The 14,816-nt window shown below is 36.8% G+C and overlaps 1 non-coding gene across 1 annotated transcript; it reads left to right on the top strand.

The window, feature by feature from the left end:
- The first annotated feature begins 546 nt into the window (after positions 1-546).
- TRNAD-GUC (transfer RNA aspartic acid (anticodon GUC)) lies at positions 547-618 on the top strand. Its single transcript has one exon. It is a non-coding gene; the product is annotated as a tRNA-Asp (tRNA).
- Positions 619-14,816: the final 14,198 nt, after the last annotated feature.

The raw sequence follows: 14,816 nt of genomic DNA, 5'->3' as shown, positions 1-14,816 counted from the left end.
TTCATCCATCTATGAAGCAATAGATGGGCAGATTTTTAATATGAGGCCTGAGTGCGGTTTTTCGGTCTGTAATTGTTAATCGTGTTTTATTGTTTTCGTTATTTAGACAGAGATTTGTTTGTTATGAAGATGATCAGCCTGTATAATCCCTGTATAATTCTATAGCCAGATTAAAACTTTCCTGGGTGCTTATGAGAACAAAACCTTCAGCATGGGCGGTTGCCTTGGTTTGCACTTGGACTCAGTCCACGAACCCAAATATTCCGTTTTATTAGTGCATTTAGGTTTCACTGGCTTGAGAGCTATTTCGAACTTGATTCTAATCGGAGACTAGACAGAAGCAAATGAGGGCAAGACCTTCTGTCTAACCATAGTGATCATCTCATTTCAGAAAGTGACATTTTTTTTGTTTTTTTTTTATGTGATTTCAGGTTGATATAATTTATGTTTTGGATGTGCACTGAAGAAAATTGGAAGACGTTTTTGCCTGCCTCTGGCTTGCAATAGACTGGAAACAACAGCCATAATTAAAAGTCAAAAGAAAATTCCTCGGTAGTATAGTGGTTAGTATCCCCGCCTGTCACGCGGGAGACCGGGGTTCGATTCCCCGCCGGGGAGGATTTCTTTTATTTTATTCAATTATACACTTTTTTTTTTTTTTTTTTAAAGAAAACAAAAAGGTCTAGTAGTTTTGGTCTTAATTTAGTTGAAATTATGGCTAAAGCAACTAAAGTTGTCTGCTGTATCTTAATTTCGTGTGTTTTGGCTGATTTCCCTGCAAGATGAACAACGAGACTTTCTGGTAGGAAAAACCCTGTCAATTCCATATGAGTCTTACAAACTCGCCGTCTGTTGAAAGCCCTCATAACTTTTCTTCTTATATTAAACGGAGTTCTAATCCAGGTCTATCTAGCAAAAATTCAAGGAGAACCAGCCTACCAGCTCGGAAAGCGGGGGTTGGGCACCATAGGTGCCGGGGGGGGGAAGAGCCCCTTAGTATATATATATATATATATATATATATGTGTGTGTGTGTGTGTGTTAAAGATACCAGGGAATTTTATACTTGGTTTTAATCCTTTTCCCCAAGTAAGCAAAAGAAAGTTTTGCGCGTGAAATATATTCACGTCTGAGCTACTTGTATATAGAGGCTACTGACTTCATATCGCTTGCCTTAGTATGTATCCCATATTGCAAAGCACACCCCCTTTCAGGCGTGTATAATGCAATGCATAATAGGAAGGGCCACTACCCGGACCGGTTTCGACTTTTATTGAGGTCTCTTCAGTGGGAGCCAGACCCGGGAGAGAGAGAGAGAGAGATACTTCTGCATTTCAACATTGGTATCTTTCCCGGGTGTGGCCCCCACTGATGAGACCTCAATAAAGGTCGAAATATAAAATTTCTTGGTATCTTTAACGTATTTTACACCCAAGGTAAAAAACTTTCTATATATATATATATATATATATATCAAATGTAAATATTAATACAGAGGGGCAAACTTTAAGTCTTAGGTTAATTTTTATTATTAACATCGTTACTTTTTTAAAAGGAAAACCAAATATTATGGTTTGTACCTTTTGTAGCTCTTGTGTATTACATTTACGCTACGTAATAGATTCTTTCCATTCTTTTCATTCCATAGGCCAGTAATTTCTAAATTCTAGTTAATTTAGGTGAATCAATTTCATTGATATTTCGCATTTGGAATCTTTCCAAAATTTTGTCGAGGAATTTCAGTTTATCTACAGTGCATTAGTCAAAGATTGCTCTAAATTCTACTGATAGAACATTCCATTACGTCACTATACAAGAATGCTATTATGAAATCTCTCTCTCTCTCTTTATTTTAATTTTTAATGATTGTGACGATGATTTCGTTTCTTGTTCCTTTTTCCATCCTGTGCATTTCAGTTATTGCAAAATCCTGTTGTAAAATTCGATGCAACATCATAATTCTTACAATGTTTAATTGCATCGATTTTACAGGAGTCACATCCGAAATTGAAAGAATTGTAAAATTGTATATAACAGATGTAAACAATAATATCAGGCCATATAAAATTAGCCCAGAAAAATTTACATGATTCTGTAGATAAAAGATATATGAGTGTGTATTTCAAAGAGAATCCCTCAGAGATTAGAAGTAAGTTAGAATTACCTACATAAGTAATACAAAATGCCCATCTGTAGAGACCCAGATGAATTAAACATGCTAAAATAAAGTAAACAAGTATCTAAAAATAGATGTTTAGGGGAAATTACCTTAGAATTAGGAAATATATTTGATGTATCACTTGGTATAGGGTAGAATGGAAACGCATTGTAACCAAAGCAGTCCGACACTGCCGTCAAGGTCGATAGCAGAGGGGGGGGGCGGTATACATCAGAAGCTGTTATGCTATGCTGAAAAAGGGATTAAACTACACTTCAGGGAGATAGAAGTCAGAACTTTCTAGAAGGAAAGAAGTTAGTACATGATAGGTATGGGGATCTCAGACCTTAGTTCAAAGTTTGCGCGGAAATATTAGGGGTCTAAGAAACTTCACGCATGGTCCAGAGAGGCGAAATAAAAAGGTCAGGAATGGACTAAGGTGGATCGACTTGGAGAGATGTGACGCCACGAGAAAAGAGGGGAGTCGATCCATGGACTACGTACGATCCCGGATGAAGTCATGGAGGGTAATCGAAGGCGAAACCTTGGAGAGCGGCCAAGGACCAAGATGACCCTACGTCCGAGTGCCTACTAAGCCGAGAGATCGCGCTCCAGCCCTGTAAGTAATTCCAGAGGAGAACACGGTGTCCATGATGTGTCTGAAGCAATAGAGCAAGCCGTAACAAAAGAAGGGGATCCAGAATAAGCCCGAAGAGAAGTACGATTAAGGTGCAATTGTGCTTATGAAAGAATTAATGTGAGTTGAATTTTTTTTGTCGAAAACTTTCTCTTAATTTATGATGTGAAGGACTGTTTCGGATAGACTGAATTCATAGGATTGAAAGATGTAATAGATTGAAAACTAATTCGTATGAAGTAAATCTGCTTTTAGAATAATTGAAAAGATGTTAATGAAAGTTTAAATTTACGTTGTATTACATTGAAATGGTTTAAAAGAGCTGATAAGAAAATTATAGAATTTAGAATTGTAATGGTGTGAAAGGTTGATTGCTAAGTGAGTATTACATTCATTTTTGTGAAAGTTAGAATTGGAGATTTTTATTTGTCAAAGCATGATAATTCCTAGATTGTAAATGGGCTGATAGTTATTTGATATACAGAATTAATTGTTTGATGATTTACGTCTTTGATGCTTATAACATGCCTGAAAGTTGCTCTGTGTGATGTTTTAATTTTGATGCTTAGCCTTGAGAGAAAATGATAGTAACATCATTTAAGTGTATACGTTGTATTATTGTCATAGTGTGAATAAATATGTTTGTTTTATTTATATGAAATGCCGTCTGATCTTTTTAGCAACTGCACGCGGGAAAGAAATTAAACCTTGGTACGAAATTTAAGTTACGAGTTAGCCACGACTGTAATTAACTGTATAGAGGTGCTTTACTGGAAGTATAATTAATTTCTTATGCCAATTAGAGATTTTTAGTGGCGCAGTCTCTGGAATAATCAAATAAATTTCTAGAAATCTCAAGTATAAGTTTAATATACTGAAAGTAGAGAAAAGGAATTAAGATTAACTGACTACATAGAAAGGTAACGGATAAGGATAAAGAATAATAAAGTTAACGAAGGAAAATATACAAGACAAGTCAAAAGAAATTAAAAAAAAAAAAAAAGATAGAAATATTACAAAGACGCAGTAATGAGCAACATTAGAATATTAGTAGATAAATATTAAATAAAACCAAGAAACTCGAAAAATATTACACTCTTACACTGGAGAGAAAAAAACGAAACAAGTGGACTTACACTTCCATTTCATAATACTGTTCCCCCCCCCCCCCAAAAAAAAAAAGAGAAAAAGGAAAAAAAGACTAGAAAAATTTCCAAAAATCTTTTCCTAATTAAAATTCTTTTTTTTTTTTTTTTAATTTTATTTATGTTTGTGTCGTGACATCTATTTCTATACTACTTATGAATTAGCGGTCACATAAGGTGGGAATACCCTCTGGCTCTCGGGAATCACGGCCGTTGTGAACGCAAGGCGAATGAGGTAGTGCTTGGGCGATACTTTGCCCGAGCCGGACCAGAGATCACGGGTATCATGTACTGGCGATCACTGCAGATGCTCATAGGTATGTAATGCGTAGTGTGTATTCTCAAATCGTCTACTCAACTCGTCCCCCCCTCAAGATTAAATCTTCAGTACTCGACCCCCCCATCCAAGATTAAATCCTGGGTGCGCCACTGATGACGTGCATATGTTCTTTGGCTGATTTGTCTATTTTGAAGGAAAGGAAGATGATCCTAAGTTCGGGAGGAAAACCTACCACGTTCGTAAGACCTACAGACTGTCTTCGTCTCTAATCTTAAGTAGAAAATTCCTTATGAATATTTCTGTTGTCTCAGGTGGAATTCGAAACCAAATCTTTCCGAATAAAGGGACATGGTCGTTCCTTTCAAGGGCACCACGAGACTCTCAACTTGAAAAGATCATTATTTCAGCAATACTTCTCTTTACATGCTGGCTTATTACATGATTTGTACTATTCAGACAATTTATCTCTCTTTAGAAATCAAGGCCGTCCTTGAAAGGTATGTTTGCTATGACGTTCGCTAGGCATCCAACAGAGCATGACGTCTCATCTAGTGGGAGGTGAAGTATAGAGCAACAGTTCAATCAGTGTTTCAGTGGGATTTGGCATAAGAACACGGTAAATCATAAAATGTTCAAGTGATCATTTCCACGGAAGAGCAGGAGAATGTAATTTGCGCGTGATAGCTAATGACGTCATGCTAACTGTATCTTGAATTCGCTATAGCTGCTTCGTTCACTTGGTTGTATTCGGTGTTATTTTAATGCTCTAACACGAATTAGTATTTTATCTTTCTAGCATTTTTATTGTAGATCATTCTGCGACCCTAACATCTGATTGCAATGGGAGAGTCCAAATTAGTCAAGGCTTTATTTTAACTATAGCAAAAAGTAGAATCACAGAAAAATCTTATTAAGAAACACAAAAATTAACAAAAAAAAAATAATAATAAACGCACAGAGATGGATTCCATTTTCATAATTATATAGTCTTAATTCTTAATTATACGTATATAGTTATCGATTTTTTTACACTCTTTTCTGACAAAAAATTAACCACTTTTTATGATTATTAATTGCAAGACGAAAAAATCTCATTGAATCGACTATTCCAATAATAGGAATATCTTCAGTCGCATTTATCTTCCTGCAATGACTGAAGGAATGTTTGCATGCGATTTGGAAATGGAGAGAGAGAGTATTATTCAATAGGAATGGCAGGAGATAAGCAGGGAATTCACCCTCCTCGAGATAATATTTCCTCCCTATTTCAATTTGTATATCTACATAAAATTGGAAACTGCTTGTGTCGTTCCAGCTACTGCACATTTATTCTTCTCCCCCCACCCATACTTACACATAGTTCCCCCGGATGAGGCAAAATTTAACACATGCGAGAGAGAGAGAAGGGGATAGGGAAGCAGAGGAAAGATAAAGACGAAATAATGCAACAGAAAGTAATGCAACATGGAAGAACAACCGTGTGTGTGAAGGGGGGTATTTTGAAGGGGGGAGGTAAGTGGTATTTTGATCGTTCGTGGCGTCTCGTGTTCTTGCGTGCAGGAAAAGGAAAAACTATCACGACTAATAGCGGAGTGCAGCCAAGGGGAAAAAAAGGAAACGTAGACAATGGATAAGGAAAGATGGCGATCTTGTCAGCAGACTGGCAAGTTAATAAATTGAAGGGGGGGAAATATGTGACTTCGGCGGAGTGAAAGTGAGTCGGTGACAAAAACAGTGCGCTCGGTGTTGCAATCAAAAGACATTTGGAAACGAGCTTCTTTATTGGAGGACGGAGAAGTTGGGGGGTCTTCTATGAAAGAAAATGAATGATGAAGTGCGCAGTAAATTGGTACTTTCCCAAGAAGTCTCGCACTTTCTGGGAGCTGCCAATATCTATTCCTATAAATGCCATAGGATGATGTCACAGCACAGCGATGTCGTTAAAGAGTCGTAGTCGACAGTTTTGGGTAAGGTGATCCATCATGAATGAAATTGCTATGCACATCGGGATGGAATTTTTGACGAAGCCTTTTGCGATTTTAAAAGAAGGTCCAATTATGGTTATAAAACGAAAGAAAGCCCTTCGTAAACACGGATGGAAATACGAACAGAACTCCGAATAACTATGAGGTTTGTGTTGGGAAAAAAAAAAAAAAAAATCACCCAGTTTCCATCCCCTTTCAGAAGAATCCTATTTGAAGAGACTGCATGCAAAACAACATGCAGCGATCGGAACCATAAGAACTGTTCAACTTTCGAGATATATCCGATGACAAAGCTGCTTTATAAGCCTTCCTCAGAATGTTTTAAGAGTCCTTCTTACTGAAAAAAAAAAAAAAAAGACAGTCCATGGTAATCTAATAATACAAAGACTGTCGCTTCTAGGTAACTTTCATCATCTTTTTTTTTTTTTTTTTTCTATGATAAGACCTTAACGGACGGAACTGCAATCTTCGCCCTTCCCAGAGTCTTCTTCCACATGTTTTTGTGCTAAAAATAGTCCAGTTCTATTTTTATTTCATAGAATGCCTAATTGCCATTTAGTAGACATGGAAATTTATAAGAGACGGCTATGGGAGGAAAATACACATTTTAAATAATTTGGAATTATTTATCGTAATTAATTAGGAACATTTTGAAAGGACCTAACCGTTGTTATTTAACATTTATTAATGAATTTCTTTTTCTTTCTATATTTTGTTTTCTGAAACTTTCATCAGTTATCCAAATGCCTGCCTTCTCACATCATCAGCACTTTGTAAAGAAATGTAAAAGCCCTCTACAAAGATCATCCACGGGCTTCTCCAAATCCACTTGATATTTCCAAGATAATTGATAGGGTCGTCATAGAGTGGCTGCCCAACAAATGCCATTTTGTAGTCTATCTTCAGTTCACTGGAAGATCACCGCCAGCTTTCTCTCAGGTCGTTCGCTGCGTGTAATAGTAGAGAGTGCTCTTTCTCTCTCTCTCTCTCTCTCTCACACACACACAGAATTACTTCTTCTCTCCTTACCTCTGAACCTAATAGTGAAGACCAGATATCTCTTCTCGGATTGACACTAATCCCTAGCTTTTCGTAATTCAACTTGCTTTTCATTTATACAGCTACTTTTCCTGCACAAATATTCAATCTGCCCATCCTTGGAATATTAATTCGTATAACTGAGATTCTTTTCCAGCCACTGCCTAATAGATGGTTTCTATTGCATCTTTTTTTTTTAATTTTTTTTTTACAGATACTTCCATGGGCACTGTTCATCAGAACCGGCATCCTTCATTCTCTTCCCCCCTCCCCCCGACTTCTGCTAATCTTACAATAACACGAGCAACAACTGCCCAATATCCATTTGAAGTTCAGCTATTCATCTTTCATTCCATCTACGTGTTTTCTCTAAACTGCTTTTTTTAAGAGGTATTCACCAACGACTAAAACTTACGGCTTTTAAAAAAGAACATCAATAGATTCCTTATTCCTTATTTCTACAGCCTCCCATGGTTGCAGAACTCCTCCCAAGTTCTGCAACCATGGGAGGCTGTAGAATGGTATAAAAAAACACCGCTCGAGTAAAACCTGTGTGGGTGTGGGTGAGTATCAGAGAACACCCACACAATATAGCAGAGCATTTGGAGTAAATTAGTACTATCACCATCTTAATTATACTTAGCGAGGACTATTGTCCCATCACGAGGATGTTCATGGGTACTGTTCAAAAACCTCGCCATCTCCGCACGAGAATATAATACACGCAGATTTGCGACAAAGTTGGATGATTTTTTCTTAATTTTTTTTTTAAACTGCACTCTTTTCGTAGCATGATGTTTAATATTTTCTTGGAAAAGCTTTTTTTTTCTTTCCCACTTACATGTCCTCTCCTCTTTAAATTAGTTCACTGACCTTTTTTTTTGGAGGGGGGAACAAGAAAGAATGTCGAGAAAAATGGACAAAGAAATACAGATTTACTTGAACAAGAGGTGTTATGCCAGATAGTAAAAATAAATAAATAAATAAAAATATAATGTATCAAAAGGAAAGAAGATAAAATTAAAATATATTAATTTTTTTAGACGTATTTTCGAAATATTTACGAATTAAATAGTCATTACTGTGGTTAGTACGTGTGTTTTTAGTGATGAAAATATATTAAAAGAAGCGAAGAAAAGTATGAAGATTAAAGCGTGTGAAAAGAAGAGATCTGTATCCTATAATTTTATTTTCTTGGTGATGGAGAACTGGTATTTGAAGAATAACAATCAGGTTTAGTATGAAGGGTGTGTGCAAGCCGGACCAGCTGATGTATATTCCTATCATTTTTTGTTTCTGCTATCTATATATAAAAAGGTTCAAGAAATGTGGGATCTAAAGACGTCCAGCAATAGAACAGTTGTGAAGAGAATTGGCTTTTAAGTAGTTTTTTTTTTTTTTAAATAAGGACTTCATTATGGATTACATTCTGTATATAAATATAACTTTATTACAAATTTTGTGCGTATATAATACGCTGTTTTAGAATATTGGTTTTCTGTACAGCTGTTGTTTATAATTTTTTTTTGACAGTTCTAGCCGCTCCTCAGTCTCTTACTCCCTTTCAGTTTCCTGGAAACTCTTTTTTCCCCGCTTCCAATTAGCTTCCTGGCCCTTCTTTTTCCCTCTCTTAACTAAATGAGGATGTAACTGAAAGTTGGGATACATTTATAGACCAAAATAGGCATGTGAGATGATGGATAGGGTTTCTTTCTTTTTCCTTCTCCTTGTGTACCTCACATGACCAACAACTCCCTCTAGTGATACATTTGTCGAACATGGACTCACAAATCGAAGTGATTTCGTAGTTATTCTATACATAGGATGAGAATAATGTGAAATAAATACAGAACTTAACGGATGGAGAAAGATTTCGTTATGTGCTTAAGTTGATTTGATTTACTTGCAAGACCAAAGCTCGAAATGCTTCTTACAACTTAAATGTTTATAACTAACTAGGAAGGTATTTGTTTATTAAACATCTATCGTTTCTGTTTTATCAATGAGGTTATAACGTACACATCCGAGGGGTAAAGGAATTTCTCACTTGTTCGAGATGGTCATAGTATCAGACATCTGTTTACTTCTTATTCTTAAGGTTAAGATATTTTGTTCTTTTTCTTTCAAGGTCATGACCACAGGCTACAGCCCCTTTACGCTTTATAACTTTGGTAAGCAGCATGAGATCTGGTTGTACAACGCTGTCGTATTAGCTTGGAAATGACAGAATATTGATTTAAATGGAACGATTCTTCTAGTCTCATCAACGAGTTTTTCTCTTCTGACACTGTACAGTTTAATTATTCAAAACACCACAACTAAATACGCAATACGGGGGAGATAAAAATGAACAGCGTTAGGGTGTAACTTAGCTGGTGATCGTGTCATTTTTTTTTGCGAGTAATTGTCACGACATTTTTTTCCGATGTCACAGATGGGCTCACGTGTTGAACTGCAGAAAACCGTCACCTAGCAACAGCACTTGCTAACAATAGCCTTAAGGATGATACACAGAACATTGTAGAGCCAGTGAGACTTGGGTAGGTCACAGCTGTTATCACAGCAACACGTGGCAGACGCGTGCAATGTCCTAACCCTGGAGAAAGGGAATAAGAGTACGTGCACAGAATACAGTGCGTGTATTAAACGAATGAATCACACTTTAGCTTTAAACCGAGACATTAAGTCGTTTTAGCTCATTAAGAAGCTCAATTTTAATGAATTATTTTACATCACTGCATTCCTCTTAATGGTTAGGATAGAAGCATTCTATATTAGTTCGACACGGTTTTCATGGATTTATTTTATTTAAACATGAAGTTGAGAATAGATTTATTCTCTTATCAAACTGTGAACGCATTAATATATCTCGATAGGCTCCATTACCTTTTATTGGCTATAAATTCCTCTTGTTCTCATTGGACAATAATCTCCATCGTGCCAGAGATGAAAGTGATACAAATTTCACCTTGGTTCATCGGCATTTAGCAGAATCACAATTCACACGCTTGTGGAGTTAGCACTCCGTAAACTTCTTTATTATTTGTATGCCACATGATTGACAAATTTCCTCTTCTGGACTTTTTTTCATAAGAATTCATTATCAGGTTAAACGAGTCCATAGGTAAGGTAGGGTAGGGTAAGTCCCGTCAGGTTTCCCCACTGTAATCGGACTAAGTAATCACTGTGTACGGTAGTTGAAGGAAACCTGGAGAGACACGGTAGCCCAACGTCTTGAGCAACTTGCGGTGAAGAAAAGATGGGGGGGAAGGTGGAGGGCAAGAAACAGACAGTTTAAGTGTCTTTACGAAGAGGAGAGCAGGTGAGAGTGCGTGTGTCTGTGATGTGCACGTGCATGACCTTGTTTATGGGACGAAAGCCCTTCCTGGAAGGGGGGGGAGAGGGATAGGTAGGGTAGCGCAGGGCAGGGCAGGGGTGGAGAACAACTTGTTCGTTGGAAACTGTGTTCGTATTTCAACAACATAAAGGTTACCTCCAATCGTAGTTGGTTTCGAAAATACCCGTTGGACGTAAAGGAAAAACACTTTTCTGATCGACACTGAGTTTATCAAACAAGTGGAGAAAATGCTCAAACCGACATCTCGATATTAGAGAGAGCGATACTTGCGAATGTTCACACTTGTATTTGAAATGCGTGTGTGTGCTATCGATGCTTAACTTGTGTACTTAAAAGCGAATGAAATAAATACGATATTTGCATTGCTTAACATTTCGTCACTTCAGCACAGTACGTATTGACACAGTTTCAGTTGTTGTCATATATGGAGAACGGAAAACAGCTATCATTTATGACATCTTAATCGAAAACCTCCATATAATTCAGTTTTTTTATTATTATTATTGTTTCTAATAATGTGATTTGTTTGGACTGCAGTTGACATCCCTAAGTAGAGAACTCTGTTCCAAAAGGATAATAATGTAAGTTATCCTGAAATGAGCACCTACGAACCCCACATCTATTTATAATGGATTGACATTAACACTCTTACGTATGTTTAGCTACTGTGGTACTGGATTTTTCCAGTTTCTCCTTCTCCTCTTACCACTAACAACCAATTCACTTATAGGACAGTCTGATATACACATTTACTTCGTACATATCAGCTATATTTGCCATATTTTCTCCTTCTTTTCCTATCGTACATTTTAGTCACATGGAAGAATTAGATAATCCCACTCCAGAGACGAAATAAGGAACTTTCAGGCCTGCAAGCCTCCAGTAAGTAGGATTTGGTCTTAAACCAGAGGACGAAAATCGCCCATTGCCTTATATTCATACTACAACAGTAAGATTAAATGCAGCCGTCTCCCCTCGTCACTTAACCTGTCAGCATACTTGTAATGTTCCTGTTAAACCGTGAGTGGAGCAGAAAGGCTTCACAAGCAGCATATTTACTGCTCTTTATGGAAATTATAACCCTGCTGGTTGATACAGTTTTTATCAGTACTAAATTCCATGCGGTGTTTTGCTTTTTATCTTTGTGCAGATATGACTATCTTACTAGCTAACTTTTTTTTGTTTTTGTTTTCTCAACTAACACTCGCTGAACAAGTTTTGACCTGTATTATTCTTACTCGCCGAGAGGAATTAGTGGAAATTCTTATTACAAGAGAAATAATGACATTGTGAACACATTGAAAATTTTCTTTAGGCAAAAGTAGGTGATTCGAACATAACGATGTGCAATGAATACAAAACAGTACACCATATTGTTCCAACAACCACAGTTTGCTTTAGAAAACGACCGGTGTCCATCAGAACACAGCAGTTTAAGATGGACATTCTGTAGGGGCGTGCAGATACACAAGGTTGTATCATTACATTATGTGATACGACATATGCCACTATGCGTTGAAGGCTTTGTTCATGTGTCATGACTGTGCTACCATGAAGAGCAAGGGTAGGCAAAAGTAAAACTACTTCTCTAAGCGTGCGAAAGACAGACTGCATGATAATAATAACTCTGAAGTTGCACTCAATGTCGCGTGAGTGCAGCGTCAATTTGATGTGGGTGTGCGTGCGAGAGAGAGAGAGAGACGAAGCGAACAATAAAATCTTCGAAGCAGATTCATTCCTCTGATCAAGAAGGCGCATGTGGAAGATCGAGAACTCATCTCTGGTTTCTCCGCATATGATGCAGCTGATCTGCAGTTTTTTAGAAGATGGTTAAAGGGTACACATCCATCAATATCATGTAACCCAGAAGATATGAAAGAAGCTTATAGATTATGCAAATGATTGTTGCTTCTGTCGAACAAACTTCTCCGGTATTCTGTTTCCAAGCTTATTGCTTGCCAAATCAGTTAAAGACCATTACTTTCCTCATCCTGTTATTTGCGATTAGATAAATCTTTCCTCTCGATATTTCCTCGTCTAACTGACGTGTTCACATATACACTCGCAAAATTCTTTCGAAAAACAGCTAATTATTCTTTTAAAACGGAATGAATAATTAGACCACGATAGATATTTTATAAGATGAATGATGCACTGCTTAAAAAAAAAAAAAAAACATAACATATAACTTCTTGCATGAAATTTATACGCATATCAAATATGTGACTAAATTAGAAACGGATAAATATTATAATATCGTTTTAGTTTTCCATACAATCCATGAAATTACTATTAAACTGCAACGTGTGTCTGTTATTAAAACCTTCTATTAGCATTTTCTAGTCTTTCATTTTGTGAATATGTTTGTTATTAACGACAGCACGTAGCCTTTACCTGTGTGTGTGTGTGTGTGTGTGTGTGTGTGTGTGTGTGGTATTCATGACCTTGGTGCTGTTATGGTGCTTAACTTTCAATAGCCTGTATGACTTCTGGTGACCTTGGCTGCAAGCATCGGTAATTTCCTTCTACGCACAAGGGTAACAAAAAAGTCCGAATTAGCATAACAGGAATTAAAGGTAAAAGGTTTTTGCTCAGTCATAATGACTATATGATGTAATATGTTTGTGCTCTTCCAAGAAAGTGTGTGTGTTGTAATATTAAGCTACCGGTTTTCCCTCTATTTCATTCTCTTAAGGTGTAAGCATGCCATCATAATACAGAAGTCATGCAATATAAACCACTAGGACGCTGCTAGCCTTTTAATACAACTTATCATGAAAAATTATACAAGTAAAAGAAAGTGGGATTTAAAGAAGTTACTGAATGTAGTACCATCTTTAAGCTTCTGCTGTTCCGACTAACTATACCAAAATTTTTCGTTATAATATCTAATTGGTACTCAGTTTTCTTTCATTTACAGTTCCAGGACATTTACATTAATGTAAGTGAATGATTTTGTAATCGGAATTCCGTAATAATTCCACCAAGGTGCGCGAAGGAACCCACAGTGGAAGATAGCCAAGGATTAAGTCAGCTTCTTCTGTTTGGAAGAAGACAAACTTTAGTGTGTTACACACACACACACACACACACACACAGGAAATAGAAAGATAATCATGAGCCAGTAGCGCACTCAGGATTTAATCTTGGGGGAGGGGGAGAGTTGAGTAGACGACTTGAGAATACACTAGGCATTGCATACGGCCTAGGACCAGGGCCGGCCATCTCGGGGGTGCGATGCACCCAGGCCCCACGATCGAGTAAGCACAGTCGGTACACATTTGCGGAAACGTATTTATTATTTTATTTTATTTTTCTTCTTCTAATTTTGCTTATAACTAAAGGGATTTCGTCGACAGGATTTTAGGGCCCCCGGTAATAATAATATCTCTGTGTTTCTCTATTATATTAGTGTTTTGTGTTCAGTAAACGTTATGTTAACCTGTTATATTTCGAATGTTTTTTTTTTTTTGTTTTTGTTTTCCTGTGCCAAAATCATTTGCAGGTGAGAGGTTTTACAATACGTTTATTTCGAATCCTTTAATTCGAATCCTTTAAAAAATATTTTAGGGCCCCAAAAGGTTTCTTGCACCCGGGCCCCTTTATAGAGAAGGTCGGTCCTGCCTATGACTGAGCATCTGCAATGATCGTTAATTCATAAGTAGTATAAAAATAGAAGAGACGACACAACATAAACAAAAAAAATGAATTTTAATTAGGAAAATATTTTTGAAAATTTTTCTAGTGTTTTTTCCTTTTTCTTTGAGGAGAGCCCCCCCCCGGGTACTTTGGTCATCCTCATCCTTCATTAAATCTCTTTCCTCACGAAAGATTTAATGAAGGATGAGAATTGTCAGAATAGCAAGGAGTGAGATATTCATGAAAGACATTCCATCAACATTTACATTAAAATTCCTAACAAATCATGCAAAAAGCCTGTCACGGTCCTTAATTTGTGTATATTTATAATCACGACAAGACAACTAACGCGAGTGTATTGTCCCTCAGTTGTCTACCTCAGTTTTCTCAAATGTGTCTGTTTTTGAGATGGGTAAAGAACAAGTTTCATTAAAAAAAAAAAAAAAAAAAAGCCATTCCATATAAGAGCAAATAACGTAAACAAGCCTAATGAGTTTGATTTCGTAAAGGGTATCGTCGCTACCGACTACACTACGGAGCGCCTCAATGATTAAATCGAATTATTAGTACAAATAA

This window comes from Typopeltis vanoorti, chromosome 2, assembly GCF_054136105.1.
Source record: "Typopeltis vanoorti isolate ZY-2024b chromosome 2, IOZ_Tvanoo_1.0, whole genome shotgun sequence".
Taxonomy (NCBI): Eukaryota; Metazoa; Arthropoda; class Arachnida; order Uropygi; family Thelyphonidae; genus Typopeltis; species Typopeltis vanoorti.
The sequence above is the reverse complement of the archived record's forward strand: the minus strand, read 5'-3'. Positions and strand labels throughout refer to the sequence as shown.